Source organism: Danio rerio, chromosome 9, assembly GCF_052040795.2.
Source record: "Danio rerio strain M-AB ecotype USA chromosome 9, GRCz13ab, whole genome shotgun sequence".
Taxonomy (NCBI): domain Eukaryota; kingdom Metazoa; phylum Chordata; class Actinopteri; order Cypriniformes; family Danionidae; genus Danio; species Danio rerio.
Genome location: NC_141029.1, coordinates 21938285 through 21946058, shown reverse-complemented (window position 1 = coordinate 21946058; position 7774 = coordinate 21938285). Strand labels below are relative to the sequence as shown.

At 38.8% G+C, this 7774-nt stretch overlaps 1 long non-coding RNA gene across 1 annotated transcript; it reads right to left on the bottom strand.

Moving 5' to 3' along the window:
- Nucleotides 1-1941: 1941 nt before the first annotated feature.
- LOC147842334 (uncharacterized) lies at nt 1942-2910 on the bottom strand. The gene is made up of 2 exons (XR_015498982.1): nt 2705-2910; nt 1942-2400 (listed from the first exon to the last, which is right to left on the bottom strand). It is a non-coding gene; the product is annotated as an uncharacterized LOC147842334 (long non-coding RNA).
- Between the last annotated feature and the right edge of the window lie 4864 nt (nt 2911-7774).

Here is a 7774-nt window from a genome sequence, read left to right as displayed (position 1 = left end):
GCGATGCATCTTTCACCAACCAACCCTCTGGGTAATTTGCCATCTTTTATTTTCGAACTATGGCTTTGCATAGAAGCTTTAGTTTTAGGGGGACACTTTAATGTTTCAGTCCCTGGCTGTCCCGCAACAGGAACTGGCTCTGGTTTAAAGCAGCCTTTGCCATATTGTTTTGGGATTCCCACTGGGACTGTTTCTCCCTCAGAAGTTTACGCTTTTCAGCCACAAGTTCTGGGTTGGGCTCTGAATCACAGGAGGAGGCAATGTGGCCATCTTCCCCACATTGAAAACAGTACCATGGCCTGGGTTTGTCAGTTTGTTTATAATGCATAGGCATTGTAGATTCAACACTTGGCTTGGTTGATTTTTTGTCTTTCCGATCTACGGTTTGTGATGCCAGTTTCTTTGGGGCCTCAGATTTAGTAGCGAGTTTAGCTAATTGGCTCTGTAGAGTGGCTATCTGTTTTTTAAGCTCTTTAGCTTCTGTTGCTAATGACAACACATTGCAATCTGTACTTTGCTTAGGTTCATCGCATACCCAGATCCTTTGGGTGTTCATCAGTGCACGCTGCTTGGAACTACCTAGATGTTGCTTCATACGAATGGTTTTTGCAGTATGTTTATCTTCCTCGGTTCGTAACATCAATTAGAAACCATCATCCCAGCAGCCCCGACAAAATTGTTTCAAAAGGTGTCGGTCTGCTTCACTGGCCAACACACCACCACGCTTGATGGCTATGTTCAAGGCTGCCTGAAGCCTATACAGGTAGGCCGAAGGTTTTTCTCCTGCATCCTGCAAGGTATTCATGAATTTAGCGAAAAGTTCATCACCATCTTCGACTGTACCAAAGGCAGAATCTAGCAACTGCAGGTAAGCTGATGGAGCAGCGTCAGCGCTCAGTTGTTTAATGACATCAGCAGCTGGGGGCAAAAGGCTATCTAGAATCTTTCTTGAACCATGAAGATCAGATATTGCAGGATCCTTCAAAACGAGATCGACACTAGAACGCCATGTGTCATAATCTGTCTCATTAGCAGGGCGAGGTTTCCTACCAGAAAACAGTCTGAGTCGCATGGGTATGTGTGCCTGGGCAACACCTTCTCCACTCCTCACCACATGTTCAACAACCAACCTCTGTACTTCTGGTGGGTTAAGTATTGTGGGGGAAGTAAGAACTGAAGAATCAGCGACATGAGCAGCAGTTTGATGCATTTCCTGGTTTCCTTCGTTGCTAGGCTGAGCCATAACTGGAGATGTTTTGCCACTAATTGGCTCTTGACCAGATGGTGTAATAGGGGGTTTGTCAGGAGCTTCAGATACAGAGCTTGCAGGAAGAACTACAGCACTTATTTCTGTTAGCATTTCACTCAACATGCTTCAAAATTTGCCCCACTAAGTTTTGCGATTTCTTTCAATCCCTTTAGGTATGATTTGGTAGCACTACCCCCTAACTGTTGAGTGTACACACTGGATAAGGATCTCACTAAGTAAGTGATATTTGGATCACTAGTCAACTGGTAAGTATATGGCAACAGGGGCTCTAAAGACTGTAAAGCACTGCCACTGTCAAATTCAATAATCACATCCTGATTAAACTCAGATTCAGGGTCTTGAATTTTAACCGATCTAACAATAGAACCGTGTTTTTGCAAGATTTTCATAAATTCTTCATTATCCGCTGTCTCAGTTTCCCCACTAATTATAATAGCATTTGGGATTTTGATACCTTCTTGCATAACTACATCCATTTTAACAGTGAAATGATTAACACCAATAGTATTTTAATCACCTGTCAGTTCTCAGCAATACAGCACCACCTCCTGGCTGGGCTCGCCAATTTTATGTAACAGGTTACACTATCAAATCAATCTGGACATCAGAAGCCTAGAATTCGACTACTGGAGGTAATGAGCATTTGCTGAAAAATGACAGAAACCACTATATAGGTAAGTATTTGAAATGTTTATAGATATATTTTTCTGCAGATCTTTCCCCAAAATAAAATTAACAAAATACAATAAACAATTAAAACACAATAAAACAAAATAAAGTTCAATTGAAATTACATTGAAAATGTAAAGAAAACCACTTGTTCAGAATCAACAAACTCAGTATTTCTCATTTCACTTCAAAAGGAAAATAGTTTGATTTCCAAGTGTCCGTGCGCTGGTATTAGTCTTTTTTCTTAATCAGTTGTCAGGAAAAAAAAACACGAACAGTCTCTATCCAGAAACGGAAAAAAAACAGTCTTTTACCTTGAGCTGGAAAAATAAAAAGTATTAAAGTACTCTCCTGGTTCAGTAGGGTGAATTTCCAATTTCCTTTTCTAGTGTCCGAATAGGTTGGCCCGCCATCAATGTGAATCAGTCTTCAATCAAAAACACCAAAGAAAAAAACCTGACCTGTACAAAAGGCTAAAAGCATGACTACATTTAGTCAATGATATCATCATATCAGGTAAGTATTTCCACATACAAGCAAATAACATATTAATCATTACAATTAACCTGTATCTCTTTTTTTTTAGGCATGTATACAAGGCGATATGCATGTGAACATACACGTGAAGGGAAATAATAACACGTGGAGACAACTAAATACAGTATATATCACACAACAGCAAAATAAACTCTTGTTTTTCTACAAACTGTGTTTGTTCGTCATTTAACATTAAATTCAGATTGTTTACAAAGTAATTAAACTCACCATGTCCATATATTCACTCCTCAACAACACAATGATGCAATTTTCCCATCGATCGTCACAGGAACAATTTAACGATGGAATCCTCTTCAAATACTTCTCTATGAAAGCTTTTTGTAAGTTTCTCAAACTAGTTTCAAAGTTATAATCTGATTTCACAGTTTAAATCATCAAATCTAGCGATCTCACTCTCTCCTCCTCCACAGTCTGGCAATCTCTTCCCACTGCGTCAGCAAGCGCAAATCCCTCCCACACATCACTGATTGGCTAAACCAATAGCATGTGAATATTTCACATTATTATTTTTAAACAATTTATTTCTTATTAAGAACATTTTAGAACAATGAATCCACAGTTATATGTTGTTTTATCCCCTGATCATTTATATTATTTTATAAATGTACAAATATAACCCTTCAGTAATCTGGGTTACATGTGCCTATTAATCAATTCAATTTATGTCATACTATAAAGGTAATGAAGACTCCTCGTAATCTACTGGATACAATGAATTCGCAAAACTCCAGAATTAATCAAAACTTAACATTTTATTTGTCAGGTAAAATTGTATTCTGCCAATTACATAATAAATCATCAGGAAGCAAATTCAAATATGAGAATAACAATATAACATCCATTAATCAAAGATAAATCAAAGAGTTATAGATGCATACCTGACCAGAGAAGTACATTGCAGCATAAGTCTCAGAGATGCTGCAATGGGGTGTCTTTTTACAAGATCTCCCCCCGTCCTAAAACACGTTACCTTATATACTCAAGTCAAAACAAACAGCCATAAATTCAAGACAATAGAAATGTCACAGAAACCCTGGCCTGGTGAATTTGATGACTTAACCATCTCTTAGGAGGGAGAGCATCTTATCAAGATCTTATAGAAGTCAAAAACCAAATCAACATATACCAGTGATATATTACTGTAAAATTAAGACCACTTTACCAATCACACAGAGACATTTAAAATGATACCAAACATGAATATAGTGCTGCAAGATACACCATATTAAAACCTTGAACATTTTATGTGAAATGTGCTCTAATCAGAGGGTGACATAAGGGTCAAGAAGGGGGCTTGAGGTGAAAGGAGAAGAGTGACTTTCTCGCATTACCCCCTGTTGTAGTGTAGCTCTGTTTCTCCAGCCTGTGTTTGCATTGTCAACAGTGATTTGAATAGAACAGTTAAGCAGCTGGTTTCTTCAACACTTCTCAGATTAGAAAATGCATTGGAACATTGCATCTTGTCTCATGAAATTCCATAACAGTTCTCAGGGTCTGATATTTTGGATCCTTACAAACTTATTGTTGAATAACATCACAGTCAAGTATCGCTACCCTCTTCCCTTGATTCCTTCTGCCCTTGAACAGTTACATGAAGCCTGTATCTATACTAAACTTGACCTAAGAAGTGGTTATAACTTTATCCGTATTCGGGAGGGTGACAAGTGGAAAACAGCATTCCTGACCACTGGGGGGCACTATGAATACCTCGTTATGCCTTATAGCCTTGCTAACTCAATGGCGGTCTTCCAGTCATTCATAAATGAAATATTCAGAGACCTGCTGAACAAATGTGTCATGGCTAACATTTTGATTTACTCTTCTAACCTAAAACAACACATCAAATACGTCAGGACAGTGTTGGCACATTTGCAACAAAACCAGCTCTATGCCAAACTGGATAAGTGTGAATTCCACATGTCCAAGACCGCCATCCTAGTATACATTATCAGTCTTCAAGGAGAGGAAATGAACAACTCCAAGGTTCAGGGAGTCACTGGTTGGCTCCTCCCCAAAACAGTGAAGGAGCTACAAAGAATTCTGGGGTTTGCCAACTTTTATCGTAAATTCATCAGAAACTACAGCCTAATTTTGGCCTCCCTCACATCACTGCTAAAGGGGTAAGCTATCTAAACCGAAATGGAATCAAGAGACAGTAAAGTTGTTAGAGAAACTTAAGACCAGCTTTACCACCGCAACTTTTCTGAAACACCCCAACCCAGAGCTACCCTTTATTGTTGAAGTGGATGCTTCAGACTAAGGCATCATGGCAGTCTTAAACCATAAGGCTGATACCCTTTCTCGCACACATGACGGAGGGCAACTGGATTAAACTCCGGTATCAATTCTTCCACCATTTGTAGTCATAACCCATATCACCCTGCATATCATGGAAGAAATACAAAAAGGCCAACAAGATGATCCACCTCCTCCTGAATGTCCCCAAAATTGCCAATATGTCCCACAAACACTACAAATCATGCAGTGGGTACACAACTCTTTAAGTTCAGGACATCCAGGCATCTCTCGCACATCGATCCTGGTACACAATACATTCTGGTGGCCTAAGATGAACCAAGACATTACAACTTTTGTCAAGTCCTGTGCAGTCTGCGCCCAGTCGAAAACTACCGACCGGATTACTTCAACCTCTCCCCATTCCTCAACGCCCATGGTCAAACTTATCGGTAGATTTTGTCACTGATCTACCCAACTCCAATAACTAAACAACAATACTCGTTATCGTAGACCACTTTTCTAAAGCCTGCAGACTAATACCACCCAAAGGACTACCCACAGCCATGGAAACTGCCCTTGAACTATTCCAACATGTATTTAGAGTGTATGGTATCCCAGAAGACATAGTTTCTGACAGAGGCCCCCAGTTCACTTCCAAAGTATGAAAAGCATTTTGCAAACAACCAGACATCAACGTCAGCCTCACTTCAGGTTATCATCCTAAATCTAATGGTCAAGTGGAAAGATTAAACCAGGAAACTGGACGCTACCTCAGAACCTACTGCAACAGAGAGCAAGACAAATGGAGCAACTTCTTCCCCTGGGCGGAATATGCTCAAAACTCCCTCACACATTCATCCATGGGACTAACTCCGTTTCAATGCATCCTAGGCTACCAACCTCCCATGTTCCCCTGGTCTGGTGAACCCTCAATGGTGCCATCAGTGGACAACTGAGTCAAACATAGTGAAGGATTATGGAATAACGTTCACGTGAGACTTCAAAGAGCCATACAAATCCAAAGTATCAACGCAGACCAAAGACGATGTCCACACCCAACTATCAACCTGGCCAGAGAGTCTGGTTATTAACCTGAAACCTCAAACTATGACTACCTAGCAGGAAGCTCTCACCAAGTTTTGTAGGACCCTTCAAAACTGTCACAGATGTGCACAAATGACTAATTGTTTTGAGAAATGCATTAACTGTTATGCAAGTGTAAAGAGCGTTGTGAGAAATGCAACTAAATGACTGAGAAAAACTGTAATTCACTTATTTAACCTACACAGAATGTTCAGCGTTTATGAGTATCCAAACTCGGAGCTCAAAAATCTACATCCCCAATTCAAATGACAAGAGTTTCTGTTAAGAACATATGAGCTCTGCCATGAAAAAAAACACAGGGTTCCACACAATTCATTCATGCTGTCCCAGCACAAATTAAGTTAACTTAACACTTTCAGCTAATTTATGTGGATTGAACATAAAAGTTAGGTTGTCCTAATGAAATCTCAATAATTGTGTTGTTTCAGGTCAGAACTTCTAGTTCTCCTCCTGCTTAACTTTCAGTACTAACATATGTAGAAATAGAATAAAGCACATTCATAGGATACTGACTGTGTAAGTGTCATTATCTGTGTGACTTTAATGCATGCACCTTGCCGTATTGTTGTAAGGTTTGGCTTTTTTGATATTTGTTAAAATATTAAGCATTTACTGTTAAATCGTTACACCAGCAGGTGGTGACAAGCGGCTTTTTTATCGTGTTCGAGGCAGATGCACAGCCACGTGCTTCTGAAGTAAAACGGTTCACATGCACGCACGCACGCATGCGCACACACACACAAACAGACAGCTGTTTAGAGTTTAAAGAGAAGGATAAACAAAAGAAAATAAAACGGTTAAGTCTGTATAACAGAATATACAATGCAGGAATAAATTTCTTCAGGACAAAGGAATATAGATCACCCAAAACGAAACATTCTCTCATCATTTACTCACTCGAAGAATTGACCAGCAGGGTGGAACAAATACAGATCCACTTTCACCCAATTCAAGAAGATCTGGGCTTGAGAGAACTTACTTTGACCACCAAGACCCTCTGTTCAACTCCATTGTGTTATATGTGGTGGAAACCTGGAGGATAACCAATATCCAAAATTACCACCTGAAGAATCCAGAATTACATCAACACTGTCTTATTAAAGTTCTACACATTCACTAAACCGACAAGATCAGTAACACACCAACCTATGGGTAGAGAACTGTCAACCCCCAATAGAAGCAGAAATCTGGAAGAGAAGATGGGGTTGCATAGGGCATAAGTACCCTATGCATCACCAGCCAGGCTCTTGGATGGAATCCCCAAGGGAAGTGGAAGAGAGGCCGTCCAAGAAACACCTGCACTCTCAGAAAAAAAGGTACAATGAGGGTACAATTTTGTTCCTAGAGGGAACAAAATATAAAATTGTACCTTTAAAGGTCCCATATTGGTCCTTAGGGTACATTTTTGTACCCAAATGGGCTATAAAGGTACAAATGTCCAGATTTAGGTTTGAAAGGTACATTTTTGTACCTTTTATAGCACATTTGGATACAAAATTGTACCGTAAAGGACCAATTTGGCACCTTTAAAGGTACAATTATATATTTTGTTTCCCTATAGGAACAAAATTGTACCCTCAGCTCATGATAAGATCAAGACACTATATAACACTAATTTAAATGTATTAATACTAAACATTAATACTAAAATACATCATTTAAAAAAATATAATAAATAAATAAATTGATTGAATTAAATATTTTAATAATTATTTTTTTTCATGTATTTAAATTACATTTTTTCTCAAAAATGTTAATAATTTAATTTATAATTTAATGTAATTTTAATCATTAAAAACGTAAATACTGGTCTTTGCTTACTGTTTAAGACCCTATAGTATATGGGATGTAGAATAAGAACCATGCAGAGTGACAGAATCTTCATACAGGTGGTGATGTTGATGTCTCTTTAAGAATTTGGCTTGTTGAGACGTT